At 43.3% G+C, this 19,399-nt stretch overlaps 1 pseudogene; it reads left to right on the plus strand.

Annotated features, from left to right (window-relative positions):
* Window positions 1–5,703: 5,703 nt before the first annotated feature.
* Window positions 5,704–19,399, plus strand: part of LOC103247780 (chondroitin sulfate proteoglycan 4-like) — a 44,884-nt pseudogene continuing 31,188 nt past the window's right edge.

Below are 19,399 nucleotides of genomic sequence, written 5' to 3' on the forward strand. Positions count from 1 at the left end.
ACCCTACTTGCCTTCTTCTGCTCCCTCTCCAACTCTCCCACACGCCGTCGGAAATACTGCAGGCGGCCGGCCAGATCCTTGGCCTCTTCTGGAATGAGAGAGGTTGAGATGGGACCCAAAGAACTTCCCCTAAAGGTCTGTCAATGTGTCAAGTTGAAGGATGACGGGGTGCCCAGATTCCCACCTTCAAACTGCCTGGCGCATGCTGGGTGTAGTACAGTGCTGTCTGCAGCTGAGTTTTCTCACATGTAAGGATTTGTATTGCATGAACCTGAGCCTTTGGGAGAAAAACTAAGCCAGGCCTGATGGTTATTGCCTACAATCCCAGCACTTTGGGAGGCTGAGGCGGGTAGATCACCTGAGCTCAGGAGTTCAAGACCAGCTGGCCAACATCATGAAACCCTGTCTCTACTAAAAATACAAAAACTAGCTGGGCATGGTGGCAGACACCTGTAATCCCAGTCACTTGGGAGCCTGAGGCAGGGGAATCGCTTGAACCAGGGAGGTGGAGGTTGCAGTGAGCCAAAATTGTGCCACTGCATTTCAGCCTGAGCAACAGAATAAGACTCGGTCTCTAAATAAATCATTAAATAAATACACAATGCTTTCCATTTAATAAGCACTCAAAGCCCTTTATCAGTTTAAAATAAATACAAGCCCCTTGTAAAGTAAGGCTAAATGCTAAGTGATGCGGGAGAGAAAAAGGACATAGGTAACTCCTACTCTCATGAGGTTAATGACTAAATCCTATTTTTCTAGAATCACCTGGCCTCTCTAAGCCCTGTGAATGAAACTAAATTTCTCACTCAATACCTGGCTATGACTTGCAATCATGAAAACCAAGAATTGTGTTATGTCACCGTGTATTGCTTGTAACCTGAATTCCACACTAGGCTGGGATCAAGGGTTGAATCTTTCATGATTTGCTCCATAACCTGTATGCTTCTTATCCCAGACCAAACTAAGCTTTTTTCTAGAGTTCTGCAATTTACAGTTAGTGTATAAGAGTGGTTTTCAAACATGTAGTCTCTGGACCAGCAGCTCTAGCAGCACCTGGGAACTTCTTATAAATGCAAATTCTCAGGCCCCACCCTGGACCTGATGAATCAGAAACTCTGGACTAGGGCTCAGCAATCTGTGCTGCAGTAGTCCCTCCAGGTGTTCAAGAACCTCTGGCATACAGCACGTAGTAAAATGTATTTCCTTCTGTAGGTCCAAAGCCAGGGATACTATATGTTCTGTCTCGATATGAAAAAATGACATGCAATTAAAAGACATATATCTCCTTCCTACTCCCACCCTCCATCCAATGTGTTTTATTTTTATGAGTTAAATAAGAAAATGAGTGGCAATCAGAGATTTAATCTAAAACGTATATTTACAGGTATCAGTTCTCATCCAGCCCGATCTCATCCGATATCATTTATATCCTCTTATGTGTAAATTTTAGAAAAGGATCTTCACAATGTAAGACTCAGGCATACTAGGAGTTCTGTAATAAAACACCAAGTAGATCAGAATGTCCAAAATTACTGGAGAAGAAAACTGGAATCATTGGTTATATTTTCAAATTGCATTCAACACGAAATTTAAGTTTTGAATTTTTTTCACCTTCATCTTCCAATAGAATTAAGCCAAAATACTCCAGCCTTCCAAAGCCTCTAGCCAGGCAAAATTTTGCTATATTACTTCTTGCTTTTCAATGGCTATAAAGCAGACTCACATTTTGTATAGTTGCAAAGATGCAGACCTAAACAGTTCCATCTGTTCAATATTAAAACAAAAGTCCTGTAAACCTCAGATGGTGAGTGTAATACTTCACCATTAGCCCCAAAGCCTCAAATATGAAAAGATACCAAGAACACCACTAGCAATCGAAAGTAAACTCTCGGCCGGGAGCACTAGTTCATGCCGTAATCCCAGCACTTTGGCAAGCCAAGGTGGGAGGATTACTTGAAGTCAGGAGTTCAAGACCAGTCTGGGCAGCATAGTGAGTTCACAGCTCTACAAAAAGTTTTAAAAATTAGCTGGGTGTGTCAGCACACTTTCCGGGGCTGCTGTGCCATTGCTGGAATCTGCTCTATGGAGAGTACTGAGTACTTCTACCTGTAGCACTTTCCCTGGCTGGAATCCTGCAATTGTCACAGTGGCCCAAGATCCAAGAAGGCAGGGCAGAAGCATCGTGTCCCCTTCCCAGTGGGTGCAAGGGAGGCCGGGGGGTGATGAACAAGCCTGTGGGAGGGTGAGGGGCAGGAGGGGTGCATGGTGAGCCTCTGTTGACTGCTTGCTGCCTCAACTGGAAGGTCAGGACCCAATGTCTATTACAGGTTAAATTACAGAAGTATTTCTGATTTCAGATTTTTTTTACAGATTTTGGAATTCGAAAATCTGAAATCCAAAATGCTCCAATGAGCATTTCCTTTGAACCTGGTCTTCGAACATCATATCGGCGCTCAAACAGTTTTGGATTTTGAAGCATTTCAGATTTTGGATTTTCGGATGAGGGATGCTGTATTATCTTCTGAATGAGGCCACTCATTTAGGAAAGCCCAGAGTTTGGGGACATGGAGCTGCAGGCCAAAGAGGTGATTTCTGAGGTGGCTTCCAGTGTGGAAGGGCCTCCAAAGTGGTTTAAGGCAAGCCACAAAATAGGAAACCTAATATTTAGCTAATGGAACACTGATAAAACCTGCTCAAGATGTCTGTCTACTAACACAGATGGAGCCAAGCCAACGCATTATTATCATTTGAAAAAGGCACCAATCCCTCTGCAAAAGCACTGAATTGTATCATGAATCATCGCTGGTGGTTTTTTAGGGATATAAAGAAGGTGTTTTCACAATAGATCACACAACACACTATCTTCCAAATCTCTAAACATTTCTCTCCCCAGCCCAGTCTTCTCCATAGTTGTCCAAATCCCCCGCTCTTTTCTCTTGTTGTCTCCAAAACTCAAAACCATGCTCTGACTTTCTGTATCCTGCCCTCCCCTTCTTGGACCACCTGGGAAGCCCCCTGGTTCCCCAGGGTGTCCCCTCGTCCCCTCCTGGGATCCCTGATCTTTCCTCAAATGGAGCAGTTTGGCCTCTCTTAGTTTCTCCAACTCTGCATCTCAACCTTTCTTCCTTCACTACACAATAATGTCCAGGAGGCAAAGAGCCCACAAACCAGGGAACCTCCCTTTCCAGAAGGGAGGAGAGAGGTGACTACAAATATGTGGTTATGATTTTCTTCCCTGGCATGACTGTTTCCATGGGCAGTGCTAAGCCCCAGTCCTGGCATACCTCAGAACCAGTCTCTCTTGAGCTGGAGCAAGTGGGGCCTAGGGAGTCTCTGGGTTGAGGATCTTGCATACTACTTTGCAACTGCCCTGCTGATTTGGTTCACTGCAACCTCTGCCTCACCGGCTCAAGTGATCCTTCTACCTCGGCCTCCCAAGTAGCTGGGATTTGGGCTACCATGCTTGGCTAATTTTTGTATCTTTTAGTACAGACGGGGTTTCCCTTGTAGCCCAGGCTGGTCTCGAACTCCTGGACTCGAGTGATTTATCCTCCTCAGCCTCCCAAAGTGCTGGGATTACAGGTGTGAGCCACTGCACCCGGCCTTGTGCTAGCTTTTAAATATCAACAAGGACAGATTAGAGAACAGTGGAAGAGGGTGAGCAGCATGATGAGGTGATACAGAAATAATTTCACATGAAGAACTGGGCATGCTTGACCTGTTTTTTTTTTTTTTTTTTTTTTTTAAAAAAAAAAGCCATTCTGGGCTGGGCACAGGGGCTCATGCCTGTAATCCCAGCACTTTGGGAGGCCGAAGCTGGTGAAACCCCATCTCCACTAAAAATACAAAAATCAGCTGGGCATGGTGGTGGGCGCACGTAATCCCAGCTACTCAGGAGGCTGAGGCAGGAGAATTGTTTGAACCCAGGAGGCAGAGGTTACAGTGAGCTGAGATCGCGCCACTGCACTCTAGCCTGGGTGACAGCGAGACTATGTCTCAACAACAACAGCAAAAACAACAACGCCATTCTGTGAGGGTTAATTAAGAAAATAGGGTCAGGCGCAGTGGCTCACCTGTGTAATCCTAGCACTTTGGGAGGCCGAGGCAGGTGGATCACCTGAAGTCAGGAGTTCAAGACCAGCCTAGTCAACATGGTGAAACCCCATTTCTACTAAAAATACAATACATTAGCCGGGCATGGTGGCATGTGCTTGTAATTCCAGCCACTCGGGCAGCTGAGGCAGGAGAATCGCTTGAACCTGGGAGGTGGAGGTTGCAGTGAGCTGATATCGGACCATTGCACTCCAGCCTGGGCAACGAGTGAAACTCTGCTTCCAAAAAAAAAAAAGAAAGAAGAGAATATATGTACGCACCAGAGCTCAACATTAGCTTAGGAGCATTTCTGAGATTTGGAGCTATTCAGCAATGGAAGTTCCTGGTACATACATCAGGTATTCACAGTACCCTTTCTCAGGTGTTTGGTCACTGCTAGTGAGCCTGCCTGGATCAGTGTTTCCCAAATGACAGTTATTTGCATCTTTGCATTATTTTTGGGGGTGGGGTGGGGGCATATCCCATACTATATTTTAAAAAATTGACATTAAAAATACATGTTTAAAATGTGTAAAGTGCACTAATCTTAAGTGCACTGGATGTATTTTTTATTCATGTATACACTTTTGTTATCCATCACCCAGGTCAAAATACAGAACCAGCACCCAGAGGGTTCCCTCCTCTTCCTTCCCAGTCAATAATCGTCCCCTCCTACCTAACCACTGTTCTTACTTCAGTCACTGTCAACTAGTTTTGCACGTTCTTGAACTGCATATAAAGTGTCTCATTTTTTACTTAACATTTTTCTTGAAGTACACTTGTTTTTTGCCACTTTTTATTTGACTTAAGAAATACCATTAATGAAACAATGGTTTGACGTGATAGGCATTTCCCTCCAATGCGCACTAAAACACTTAACTATTTGAAAAAAGAAGTATCTTTGTGTATCAACTAATATATTCTCCTCGGCCACCGTTGGTACACGGACCACATTTTGTTTCTCAAAGCAACCAGATGATTTCTGAGGTCATTTGCAGCTCGAACACGGAATGACTTTGTGGTGATCGAGTAGCCAAAAGTTCACGGAATGCACTGTCACAATTGTGATTCCGCTATAGCGCCGTGCATCCATCCAACACTTGTTTAATACCTAATACCTTAGACTGTCCTAGGCTGTGCACACAGAAGACTAAACCTCACTTCCCGAGTTGAAGTGGGGGAAATAGAGGAGTAAATCATTTCACGATGTGTGGTTAAGTGCTGCAGCTCAGGTAACCACCGGCACACAGAGAAAGGGCGGTTTCTGGAGACAGGGCGGAGAGGAGACCGTGGGTGGGCATTTCCCAGAGCAGTCTCTGCCAGCCACTCTAATTTGATCACTTTGCCACAAAGCAGCAGCTACGGTCAACCTCAGCCTCCCTTAGCAACTTGAGTGCCCCGCCCAGGTGCCTTACTATTGGTCTCGTGCAGCGGGATGGGCAGCTCTGCCTTGCAATCCTAGCTCGCAGCCCTCGCTCCGCGTGTACTCACGGGAGGACTCGCAGGCGTTACCGCCCTCCTGCGTGCCCCGCCCACCCTCGGGCAGCTTGTAGCTGGTGCGCAGGCGGGGCTGTGTGCAGGGGCAGCCCGTAGCCCGAGCAGCAGCGGTGAAGCGCCTGGGCTGGGCGGAGACTGCCATGCCGGTTGCTCGCCTCGGTCGCCGCCTCTGTAGCCACCGCCGCCTCTGCCGGGGAGCGGCCGCCTATTGTTTTTCTGTGCGGCGAAGGTGAGGAGCTGTCTCGGCCGGCGGGGGAGCCCCGGGAGCTTCACTGTGACAGCGCAACTTAGTTGCCGGAGTTGGGGGAAGTTTTGTGATTTGAGGAGGGGGTGGCGGTGCGGAGCGCGGCCCGTCCCCCTGCGCTGCTAGGTGGGGCGGGCCCCGGAGCTGCGCGGGGCTTCCGGGGCAGGCGGGACGGACGGGTAGCCGGGCGGCGCGGGGAGCTCAGCTTTGCGGACCCCTCCTCTCTGCGCATCACCCTTCTCCCGCATTGTCTGCTTGGGGCTCGGCGCGCCTCCCACTCCGCAGTCCAACTTGGGGGCCGTCGCCGCTTTCCGGGTGGGGGGCGCGCCCGGCCGCGGATGGCCCCGAACCCTGCCCCGGGTCCTCTGGGTGGCGCTGCTGGGGCGGGCTCACTCCTCCCCTGGGGCTGGCGGCCTCCGTTTGGAGTCCGCGCCCGGAACAAGTGCTGCGGGAGCGGGGGAGCGGCTCCCCGGGGGCCGACGCAGATGGTAAATCTGTCCGACGGCGCCCGCCTGCTGGGGTCTCCGCTGCTTCTCCCGGACGCGGCCCGGCTGAAACCCCGCCGCTCCGAGTCGAATGACCCAGGAGACCTGTGCGGTCGGTCCAACTTGCAGCTGTACTTTGAGACTAATCTTTTTTTTTTTTTTTTGTAAAGGCAAACCGGTATGTGAAATTGAAAAAAGGAAAAACCCTCAAACAAACTTTCTTTCTCTCCTCTCTCTCTCTCTCTTTCTTTTTTAAACTCTAGAAAGGGGGTAGATAGGTTTGTTTTGGAAATGGTTCTTATAGCAGAGTGATGCCGTCACATTTAATGCTCCTACTGTGAACTCAGGGATTCACGATGGAAGTTAGATTGAGCGGTATTTTGGTGTTCATTCTTTGCTGACACTCATTAATGAAGTTATTTGGAGAGTTGATTGCTTCAGTAGAGTAAAAACCAGTGTGCCTCTTTTTTTGTTGTTGTTACTACTTCCCCCCCACCCCCCCCGCATTGTTTTAATTTTCGAAGAAGCAGTTTATTCAGTTTTTCTAAACCATTGGATTGCCCAGATGAGGACAAACGGTGCAGTTCTTGAAAGGTCATTATTGGCAAGTTTGTGAAGGAGCTAAGATCAGTTGAGAAGCCAGTGTTACTGTTCTTGTATTCCGTCGTGGACTCTTGGGGATTTACAGGCTGCATTAAGTACAAGTCTGGTCCAGTTTTGGGTGCACGTATTCCACTGAATTTGGTTCGTGTGGCTTATTGTATGAACATGATTCTGTTTCAGTTCCCCAGATGGAACTAGCTTAAATGTCTGTCATTCACAGTGACAAATGAACAAAATAGCCAGAGTGTCATTTACTGTTAACTTCAGTTGTGTTCCTTTACCATCTGCTAAATGAAAAAGAAAAATTTGAGAAATAACTGTGTATGTCAGTTTGCTGTGAGTGATTTCTCATGCTAAGTGAGTCATGTGGAGAAGCGTTCCTGGGCTTTTCTGGTTTGGTGGGCCTTGTGTTATAAAACCAATTTTCTTCACCTGATGAAGCTAAAGACAAATTTTCTTCAGGCACAGGCGTTGCACTTTAGAACTATAGAGCCAGTTTTAGGATTCACAATACTCGCTCGATGGCTTCCCTTCCTGGTTGTGTGGTTGTGTGTGTGCTTGTGGGGAAGGAGGTTGGTTGACAGAGGTTGGAAGGGATTGCCAGGGAGGGACACAATGTAAGCCAGTGCTGCTGACAACATAACGTGGCGAGTGCACCAGTTGCTTTCCTTCTCTGGGCGGTGATGGCATGTTATCCTGTAGGTACTATTGTTTTAGGATTTCTCACACTTCGTTTGCCTTGACTAAATGGTAACTGCACACATACTGTACTGTAAATGGACTCCTCCTCTAGTCCTTAACTCCTTGAGTGCTGTGATAGACCTTACTTAGCTTTGTACCCTCTTTGCCAGTAGTCTTAACATAGCGCAGGCACAGTATGTGTTTGAATTGGGTAAATTATTTTTACTGCCTAGTGGTAGCTAGTGTGCACAGGAGAGAGCCACTAACTCTGGGCACTTGTCCAAAATGACAATTCACTTGCAGATCTGTGATGAAATTTACTTTAAAAGGATTTCTAACTTAAAAAAAAAAAAATCTGTCGGTTATTTATTTAAAGAAGTGGGGCTTAACTGGTGCTCTAAGGATTTCAACAAGAGATTCCGATTTAGAAATCCTTCCCCCCCTTTTGGTGAAACTATTATTTTTTTAGAGTCGGAATCTCACTGTTTCCCAGTTGTCTGCCGGGAACCCAACCTGTCCTCCCACCTCAGCCTCCCACAGTGTTGGAATTACAGGCCTGAGCCATCCCACCCAGCTGGTGAAATTATTAAAATTGTAGTGACAACTCTCCCTCCATTGTGAAATTGGAAAAAAATTAGACATTTTAGAAAAACGTACACCCTTTGGAGCTAGGTAGAGTTCAGATCCCCACATTTCCATTGACTAGTTGCATAGTCTCTCAGAGCTTCAGTTTCCTACTCCATAAGGGTTAGTAACATGCTTTGCAGAGTTTTTAGGGATGAATGAAACTGCGAGGTACTTAACTGCAGTATTTAACATGAAGTAGGTAGCGATTTCCTGGTAGCTGTAATGATAATAATTTTGATATGTTTTTACATGACTTAAGCATTCTTAAAAGTCTGATGCTTCTGAGTATAGAGGCTTAGCTATTTCTTTCATAAAGAAGGGGCCCTGAGACTTGTGAGTCTTATAGGAATGCATTTCTTAGGTCATGTAAACTGAAGGATAATGGAAACAATAGCGAGTTTATCTTCTCAGTCACCTGTGAGTCTTCCTTTGAGAGTGGGACTCGCAGAGTGCTTGGTGGGGTAGAGCTCTTTGTGACTGTGTTATTTAGGAAACAGTGAGAGATGGATTGTTTTCAGTACATCAGTCATAAGAGGCCATGAGTTAGTTCCAACTTTCTTTATTTTACCTTAGTCTTGACAAATAACAAGTGTGGATTATGTCTGTATTTCTCAGACTTGTTTAAGGTAGAACTGGACTGGGTGTTAACAGTGTTGGTTCAGTACAGAGACATGAGCAAATCACTCACTTCCCCTTCAAGGTAACACTTTAAACCTGCCACCATTTACAGAAGAAAGCTGTGATTTAAAGCGGCTATACCAGCACAGTTTAGAATACTTACAGTACCCAATGGAGTAGATACATTCTAGAAATATTTACCTGTAGTGGGAGTTGAACAGTGAGAACACATGGACACACAGAGGGGAACATCACACCCTGGGGCCTGTTGGGGGTTGGGGGCTAGGGGAGGGATAGCATTAGGAGAAATACCTAGTGTAGATGACAAGTTGATAGGTGCAGCAAACCACTGTGGCACGTGTGTACCTATGCAACAAACCTGCACGTTCTGCACATGTACGCCAGAACTTAAAGTATAATAATAAAAAAAGAAAAATAAATATTTACCTGTTAAGGACATTTTCTGTATATTTTATTCCATCTTTCCAATAGTTTTCTTATGAAGAGATTATAGTAAACCTTTAAACATTATGTTTGATCAAACTTATAGACTGAGGTTAAACCTTTAAAAATTATATTTGGTGACACAGAGTTAGGGTAAAAACATTCCTGACAAAGCTAGGCAAAGAGACTTGGAATTTTTTTTTTTTTTTTTTTTGAGAAGGAATCTCACTCTGTCACCCAGGCTGGAGTGCAGTGGTGCGATCTTGGTTCACTGCAACCTCTGCCTCCCAGGTTCAAGTGAATCTTCTGCCTCTGCCAAGTAGCTGGGACTATAGGCACGCACCACCATGTCTTGCTAACTTTTGTATTTTTAGTAGAGCTGGGGTTTCACCATATTGGCCAGGATGGTCTCGAACTCCTGACCTCGTGATCCACCCGCCTTGGCCTCCAAAAGTGCTGGGATTACAGGCATGAGCCACCGCGCCTGTCTGAAACTTGGACTTTTGATGTTCCCTTCTTTTAAAGTTAACATCTAGCACTTGAATAGACTTGGTTATTACTGATGGGGACAGACGTCCATTTGGAAGTAGCTTCCCTCTCTCTCTGTCTTTCCCAGGTTAGTCTGTCTTACTGCTGTAAATGGGGAGAGAAGAGAAAGCTGTGGGTGGAAGAAAGTTTGTTTCATAGCCTGGCACAGTGGCTGATGCTTATAATCCCAGCATTTTGGGAGGCTGAGGCGGGTGGATCACTTGAGTTCAGAAGTTCAAGACCAGCCTGGCCAACATGGCGAAACCCTGTCTCTACTAAAAATAGAAAAATTAGCTGGGCATGGTGGTGGTCACCTGTAATCTCAGCTACTTGGGAGGCTGAGGCAGGAGAATTGCTTGAACCCGGTCAGTGGAGGTTGCAGTGAACTGAAATTGCACCACTTCACTTCAGCCTGGTTGACAGAGCAAGACCTCGTCTCAAAAAAGTAGAAAGAAAGACAGGGTCCCACTCAGTTGCCCAGGCTGAAACGCAGTGGCAGGATCACTGCTCACTGCAGCCTTGACCCAAGTGATTATCCCACCTCAGCCTCCCAAGTAACTGGGCTCACATGCATGCACCACCATGCCTGGCTAATTTTTTTGTTTTTGTAGAGAAAGGATCTCTCTATGTTGCCCAGGCTGGTCTTAAACTCCTTGGATGAAGTGATCCTCTCACCGTGAACTCCCAAAGTGTTGGGCTTACAGGTGTGAGCCACCATGCTCAGCCTGCTGGGGTTTTTGATTGGCATTGCATTGAAGCTGGAAATCAGGAGGCAATTGACGTTTTAATAACGAGCCATGAGCATGGTATATCTATTTATTTAGACCTTCTTAGATTTTTCATCAGTGTTTTGTAGTTTTTAGCAATTGGATCTTGCATGTATTTTGTAATCTTATATATTTATTTCATGGGTTGTGATGATGTTGTGAATGATACTTTTCAATTTCCAGTTGGTCATTGCTAGGATATAGGAAGATGATTTTATGTTACATGCTGACCTTGGATTGTACAACCTTGCTAAACTCATTTTTAGTACTAGAAGCCTTTTTGTAGATTTTTGGAATTTTGTGCATAGACAGTAATGTCACTGCCAAATTTAAGGGCAGTTTAATTTCTTCATTTTCACTTTGTATACTTTTATTTTCTTTCTTTCTTTTTTTTTTTTTTTCTGAGACGCAGTTTCTCTCTTGTTGCCCAGGCTAGAGTGCAATGGCGTGATCTCATCTCACTGCAACCTCTGCCTCCTGGGTTCAAGTGATTCTTGTGCTTCAGTCTCCCCATTAGCTGGGATTACAGGCGCCTGCTACCACGCCTGGCTAATTTTTGTATTTTTAGTAGAAACAGGGTTTCACCATGTTGGCCAGGATGGTCTCAAACTCCTGACCTCAGGTGATCTGCCCGCCTCAGCCTCCCAAAATGCTGGGATTACAGGCATGAGCCACCGCTTCTGGCCCAAGAGGACACACTGTTTCTTGGCTTATTAAGAGGTATTTGGTTAGTGTTAGACCAGGGGTTGGTACGTAATAGCTTGCTGACTGGATTTAACATGCTGCCTCTTTTTATAAATAAATCTTTATTGGAACACAGCCACACCCATTCATTTACATATTGTTTAACAGAGACCATATGACCTGCAGAGCCTAAAATATTTACCAATTTGCGCTTCACAGGCACTTTGCTGACCACTGCTGTGGACACCAATTTTAGGTATATAAACTGTTTTGTAGCTTCCAAGGTTTTGCAGTCATTTGCTCAGACATATGGGTAGGTGGAAGTGCTTTCTGTTCCTTCTCCCAACCAATCACACAACCATGTAACTTCATGCCTGAGTTTCTGTGTGGTACCCTATAGTGATTGAGTTTTTACATAGTTCTTTGCAGGCAGCATACATTTCAAAAATCTCCAAACTTTTGCTATTGCTAATCTTTGTGAACTTTGCATACCCAGCACTGGTACATTCTGATGGTGTCCACACTGCACTCTATGAAGAAAAGACTGATGATTGTTTGTATTAAAATGCAGGAAGAGAATTGTAGCAGCAACTTTTGCTTCTCTAATCAACACTGTAAAAGACTTACTATGTGTGGGCAGTGGGGGAGAATGTTAATTTATAAATTGAGATAGTTGTATTAAAATCGAGTGACTCTTATTTTGACATAAAGTGAATGTGTCTCTTTTATACAGCAGGAAACTATTAGATGTGTTTTTTCTCAGCATTATAAAATAAAGTGGAAAATGTGGGAAGAATACAAATCCTTAACTAGTGTGCTTCTGCTTATTTCACACCCCTCATATTTCTGATTCCTTACAACTATAGCTGGCTTTACTCCTGAGTGGTGAAATTGATGAACATACTTAAAACCACATCATTTAAGACTTTGAATTTTGACATTTCCTCCTCTTCACAGTCTTTCAAATACTAGGCAACCTGTAGAGTTCCATTGTGTCTGTCATGTGTTGTCCCTGTGTTACATGAAAGCAGCCCCAGTGAACTTGTGAATTTGCTCAGTCATTTCACTGGCTACTGGGTGAGGAAGAAGTAGGATTTTCTCTCTTAAAATTCCTTGGTGAAATCATTGGATGGGCATGGTGTGTTTGTTTAATTTTCCTTTTGGTCAAAAATCTGACAAAGCAAAGACTTTCAGTGGGTCTTGGTCGTTCAATAGGTTTAGTTTTTAAGTGTGTTTACTCTGACCGAAAACTGCCTTCCTGTAATATGCTCCTTCCTTTAGAACACAGTTCTTAAGTAGAGTTTGTTTCAATGTATAAAATAAGTTAACGCATTATATGCAGTGAGGTTTTGCATCAGAACCCTGAGTTCTCAATGTTGTGGCAGGTTTAAGTGTCACCTGTTACTTTTAAAGTAAGGTGACACTTAAAGGTAAAACACTTAAAGATGTTAAAAGGTAAAACATCTTTTACCTGATTTTTCTCTTACTTGCTTTTTTATTTTTGGGGTAAATGATATCTTTCTCAGGGTGGCCTTCCCTCAGCACCATGTTTAAAATGGCATCTCCTTCATTTGCTATTCCTTGTGTTTTATTTTTCTCTATAGAATTTGTTACTGTGTGAAAGCTATTTATTTTAATGTTTTATTTACCTGTGTACCCCTAGAATAGTATCTATGGAGGTAGGGATTTTTGTCTGTTCCTTCTGTACCTACAGAATCTTGAGGAGTATGGTGTCTGGCACATTGTGGGTGCACAATGACAGCTGAATTAACAACTTCAGGGAGAGTTTGTAGGATGGGGCTGGAGGTGTAGGGCAAGTCAGTTTTTAGATTTGAGGTCATTAGCAGGAGATCCTCTTATGATGTGGGGGAAAAACACATGTTTTAACATCAGACTGGGTTTGGATCTGGTCTCTCCAACTTACCCTTTGACCTTGGTGTTAAATAATGTAACCTTTGAAAGATCAGTTTTTTTCAGTGGTGAAGTAGGGGAAATAGTATCTTTTTAATGGGGATTAAATGTAATATAAAATATAATGCTCTGTGAATGTTAGTTTTTTCTTTCTCCTTGTGTGCCAGCATTGTGGAAGTCTAAAAGCAACCTAAATTTACCAGTCTGTTTCTGGAGCCTTCTGGGGTCATTACTGTGATTCCTTTTGACAGATAAATTCTTTTCAGCAGCCTGTGTTGCCAGCATAACAATGTCCTGTCCCTTTGACCAGTGTGGGGGACAGACACTTTGTCATCCCTCTTTTAATCCGTGTATCAGAACAACTCTTATGAGTTCTGGCTTTGAAATATATTTAGAGGAGTTTATAATTTCAAACAGTTCAGATGACATCAGCCCTTATAGTCCTCTGAGTTTGCTCAGCTTCCTCATTCCAATGTGGTGGGAACCTTTCAGTTAAATTGATGTTTGTCGTCTTTCCACATAGTCATCCTAAGTTTCTTGCAAATCACGAAAGATCAGAGGGCTGCTAGGTCACTAGTTTGTCTTTGTAGATTTCTCTAATCCAAGCTTGTGCAACTGCGTCCTGCAGGCTGCATGCAGCCTGTGAAGGCTTTGAATGTGGCCCAACACAAATTCACAAACTTTCTTAAAACATGGGCCGGGCATGGTGGCTCACACGTGTAATCCTAGCACTTTAGGAGGCCGAGGCGGGTGGATCACCTGAGGCAGGAGTTCGAGACCAGCCTGGCCAACATCTCTACTAAAAATACAAAAATTAACTGGGTGTGGTGGCATGCGCCTATAATCCCAGCTACTCGGGAGGCTGAGGCAGGAGAATCGCTTGAACCCAGGAGGCAGAGGTTGCAGTGAGCCAGGATCATGCCACTGCACTCCAGCCTGGGTGACAGAGTGAGACTCCATTTCCAAACAAACAAACAAAAAATTGTGAGATTTTCTTTTTTTGCAATTTTTTTTTTTTTTTTAAAGCTTAGCGGCTATTATTAGTGTTAGTGTATTTTATGTGTGGTGCAAGACAGTTCTTCCAGTGTGGCCAAGGGAAGCCAGAGGATTGGATACCACTCCTTTAATTTTTATGGATTAACAAGGTGTTAATTCCTGTATCAGTTTCACTGATATTTCTTCTGCTTGATGCAGGAACACTTGACAAGTTAGTTAAGGTAGATTGGTCCATAAATTTATGGGTTCTTTCATTTCCATGTCCTAGGCAAGTCTGAGCAGGACCTGGAAAGCTGATTAAAAGGCCAGTGAGCACAGTGAGCTTAATTGTAAATTAAATGGATATTTAATACATTGATAAGGTCCTCAAACCTTTCAATCTTTCATTTTCATCCATGCTTACTGTTTGAATCTGATGGGCTTGAAATTGACTGTTCTTCTTGTAAAACTGTTGGTTGGTTATTGCTGCCTTTTTCAAGCTTGGTTTTCAGTGTGGATTTCTGCAGATAATTTTTGCAGCAAAAAGTACAAAGTCATTAAGTGAAGGCAGTAAGGAAGGAAAGAGTACCCTGAGCAGGAGGTCTGCTATAGCGCATGGGGTGGACCAGAGAATGAATGGGCATGGGCCCGGAGGTGGTTCAGTCAGTGTGGGAAAGCCACCTGCTTGTCAGCTTTCTACTGCGTTGTCCAGCAGAACACATTGAAGCTTGGGACCTGCAACTGGTGTGGAGATGATTGCATTTAGGAGGCTGATGTAGATTTTTTTTCCCTCTTAAGTGTGTGTTAACTGCTTTTTGGCAAAGTCTTGATCTGAGACATACACAGCTTGATCTGTGGCAGATCTGTGAGGATTTTAATATCGAGAGGGTTCTGTTATTTGAGTTAGGCATAGCTAGGCTACCAAGGCATTGCTTTTCAGTCCAAACATTTGGTCATTTCAATTTATTGTTAGTGAGGCTTTTGTGATTTGTTAGAACACAGAGTTTGGGATTTTGTCTGTTTTTTGCATGTATGAATGACACTTTATACTGTCGCTTATATTGCTGGTTAGTATGTGCCTTCATTTACCTATTGTGAGTAAGAAACTTCCTTAGATCAAATTATAGAAACAGAACCAAGTGACTATAGAAACAGTCACACTTGGTTCTGTTTCTCTGACTCTTAAGAGGATGAGATCACTTTATACTCTAATTCAGGGTGTTTGGTGAAGGACCTACCATTGTGAGCATTTATAGCCTAGATGAAGTCCTGGCCCAATCTCCAAGTTCAACTTTTAAGAACATGCTATTCTTAATGTTCAGGAAGTCAACCCTGGAAGCCTTCTCTAAATCGTAATGGGATTTTTATGAGAATTCATTTAGTGAAAATAACAACAATCAGGGAATCCAGCTATTAACTCTGAGGAGGGTCATGCCTTTTAGTGGTTAGAGAGGCAAGCTGTAGCCTCCCTTCTTAGAGAAGGGGAATTAAGGAAGAGATTTCTCGTGGCCCTTGCAATCCTCCCCTCACTTTCCAGGCTCCCTAGTAAGACTGGAAGAAGTCCCTGAGTAAACAGCATTTTGTGAGTTTGAGGGACTAGGTAAAAACGTAAGTGAACATACAATGGTTTTGCTTTGATAACTGTTTTAAATATCCTGTTGGTTGTTGAAACTTCTGTGACAGTGAAACCTTTTGTCCTTATTTTTCAATTGGAAGATCTTTCTTCCCCACTTGAAAAGATTGAGTTTGGGATCAATCCCTGACCCCACTTCCTTCCTGAATCTCTTAGTGTATGGCATACAGCTGGGCATATGGTAATCTCAGGCACGGGATTGTACTCATAGAGCTATGCTTGACACCTAGGACTTTAGGTGGCTCATGTATTTTTGATGACAACTTTTGATTTTATTCTCATTTATTCCATTTCTGTTTCAGTGTCTTGGGTCATGAAACTTAATCCACAACAAGCTCCCTTATATGTGAGTAAATCATGAGATTTCTTTTCATTTGGTATTTATCTGTTCTGTTTACTTGTTATAATAAGCCACACACTCGCGTGATAGATTCTCAAGGAAAATTTTAACCATGTATGCATGAATATATTTGTGTAAGACACTTCAGAAATTGAGTTTGATTTAGTAAATACTAAATGGCTAATCTGTGCATGGAACGGAAAACAAATAATACCTGTAAGACTTGAGAGTTAATTTAGTCAGGGCGATAATATGCACATATGAAGCAAATTGTCTTGCAAAACAGTACTGTAGCTTCTTATTTTTTACCTGCAGTGCATTCCTGTAAAAGTAGTGTGGAGATCCTCCTACTGCCATTGTGATTTACCTTATGTTGCAACTAGATGGCACTATGTCATTGGCAAGAGTGCTGTTTTCTTTTTTTTTTTTTTTTTAAAACAAAAAAAAAAACTTTATTTCAAGCAGGTTCAGTGATATATGTGTGTAGTACAGCAAAGGCTGGTTGTGGCCAAGTTTCATTTCAAACTGTATGATGTGGGCTGGGCAAGGTGGCTCACGCCTGTAACCCCAGCACTTTGTGAGGCCGAGGTGGGCTGATCACCCTGAGGTCAGGAGAGACTGGCCTGGCCAACATGCCGAAACCCCGTCTCTACTAATAATACAAAAATTAGCTAGGTGTGGTGGCGCGCACCTGTAATCTCAGCTCCTCGGGAGGCTGAGGCAGGAGAATCACTTGAACCCGGGAGTTGGAGGTTGTGGATCACGCCTGGTATTGTTTCCAAAGATAGTGAAGGAAAACTCATGTGTAAACCAATCTTTTCCAAAATTGTATCACTTTTTGCAGAGCATAATGATCTGCAATATGCTGCTCCAGGCGGTCTTATTGGAATTGGAACAAAAATTGACCCCACTTTGTGCCGGGCTGACAGAATGGTGGGACAAGTACTTGATGCAGTCGGAGCTTTACCTGAGATATTCACAGAATTGGAAATTTCCTATTTCCTGCTTAGACGGCTTCTAGGTGTACGCACTGAAGGAGACAAGAAAGCAGCAAAGGTTCAAAAGCTGTCTAAGAATGAAGTGCTCATGGTGAACATAGGATCCCTGTCGACAGGAGGGAGAGTTAGTGCTGTCAAGGCCGATTTGGGTAAAATTGTTTTGACCAATCCAGTGTGCACAGAGGTAGGAGAAAAAATTGCCCTTAGCCGAAGAGTTGAAAAACACTGGCGTTTAATTGGTTGGGGTCAGATAAGAAGAGGAGTGACAATCAAGCCAACAGTAGATGATGACTGAAGAATACCGGTTAAATAATACATTCGGATGGAGTTGGAAGTTGGAATTTCTCTTAACAACCAAGGGGTTTATTTTCAAAGCAATATTGGGGAATTGATTTCACAGTTCGTTACCTTAGTAGGTAACTGTAAGGTTATTCTCTTTTTTTTTTGGTTATGAAAATTTAGGGACTACAGTTAATATAAAAATTGGCATAATATTGGATTGAATCTACATTTTGGCAGAAGTCAAACGTTCCCACATAATGTCAAAATTACACATCATGCAGTTTTGGTTTTTTTGTTTGTTTTATTTTCTTTTGTTTTTGAGTCTGGCTCTGTCACCCAGGCTGGAGTGCAGAAGAGTGCTGTTTTCTTAGGACTCTGGGTGAAAGCTGATATATCATCTCCCTAAAGTGAGGGACTTTGAAGACAAAATTGATGAATGATTGAAGACAAAATTGATGAATGGTTGAATCAAGACTGGAAAAGGTAGGCTGTAGGCGACTGTTCTTTATTATGGTAAGAGTGAATTAGTTTGAATTTGGGTGGTGAAAAGTGCCCGTTTGATGAGAAGCCAGCTTCGGGTTGTGGATGGTTAGGGCTATGAGAGGCCAGTAGTTGCTGGGTTGCTATGCTCTGGAGAGGGTGAGAGAATATATTTGTAATAGGACTTGATTCCGGCCTTGAAGAATATGGATCATTTAGTTGGACAAAATGTCCCCAGAATTAGTTGAAGACAAAAGGTAAATGGTCAGGAGTGGGAGGCAGTGAACATAGTGTTGGGTGAATAGTGGGGGGATGGTCAGTGGAAACTGGCCCACCCAAGTTCGTGTCAGGTAATAATGGGAGATAAGCCTGAAAAGATGGATGAAGCTCAATTGTGAAGGAAGACAAAAGTGTGAGGATTTTGTTTTGTGACCTCTGAGGAGCCATTGATGGTGTTTATTTTGAGGATGCTTTTCCTTTTATGCATTTATACATAAATACATAAATATACTGCTATATTAATAATAGTCATTTACCTTTCCAACATAAAATGTTGATGTAACTTCTGCATAGCTGATTTTTATGTTAAATGTAACATGTCTAGAAATATATGTGTGTTTTTAGAAGTTGTCTTATGTGCTCATTTTCTTTCTAGACTACTTGGAGATAGTTTATGTTTACCAGCGGGTTTGCATATGAACTGAGTACCTTGGGTTATTTATTTTTAATTTTTTTGAGAGAACGGGTCTTGCGCTGTCATCCTCATTGGAGTGCGGTGGAGCGATCATAGCTCGCTGCAGTGATCATAGCTCGCTGCAGCCTTGAAGTCCTGGGCTCAAGCAGTCCTGCTTCAGCCTCCTGAGTAACTGGGAGTACAGGTGCATGCCACCACGCCGAGCTAAATTTTCCCTTTAGAAGCGTGTGATTCTTTGGTTTTTCATGTGTATACAGTTTTGCAATCACCATTGTCTGACCAGAACATTTTCATCACCCCCAAATAAAGTGCCATACCCATTAGCAGTCACTTGCCATTCCCTGATCCACTCAGCCTGTGACAACCACTTATATACTTCCTGTCTTTATTGACATACCTATTCTGGAAAGTTCATGTGTATATATATAAAGTTCATGTATATATAAAATCATACAATACATGGCCTTTTGTGACTGGCTTCTTTAATTTAGCATAATGTTTTCAAGATTCATCCATGTTAGAGCATGGATCAGTACCTTGTTCTTTTTATTAATGAATGACAGTCCAGTGACTGGACATACCACATTTTACTTATCCATTCACCATTTGATGGGCAATTGAGTTGTTTCCACTTTTGGTCTATTATGCATAATGCTGCTGTGAACAGCAAGTTCTGGTGAAGACATATGTTTTCATTTCTCTTGGGCATATACCTAAGAGTGGAATTGCTTGGGTGTATGATAACTGTGTTTAACATTCTGAGAAATTGGAAAACTGTTTTCCACAGTGGCTGCACCATTTTACATTCCTACCAGC

The sequence above is a fragment of the Chlorocebus sabaeus genome, chromosome 29, assembly GCF_047675955.1.
Source record: "Chlorocebus sabaeus isolate Y175 chromosome 29, mChlSab1.0.hap1, whole genome shotgun sequence".
Classification (NCBI taxonomy): domain Eukaryota; kingdom Metazoa; phylum Chordata; class Mammalia; order Primates; family Cercopithecidae; genus Chlorocebus; species Chlorocebus sabaeus.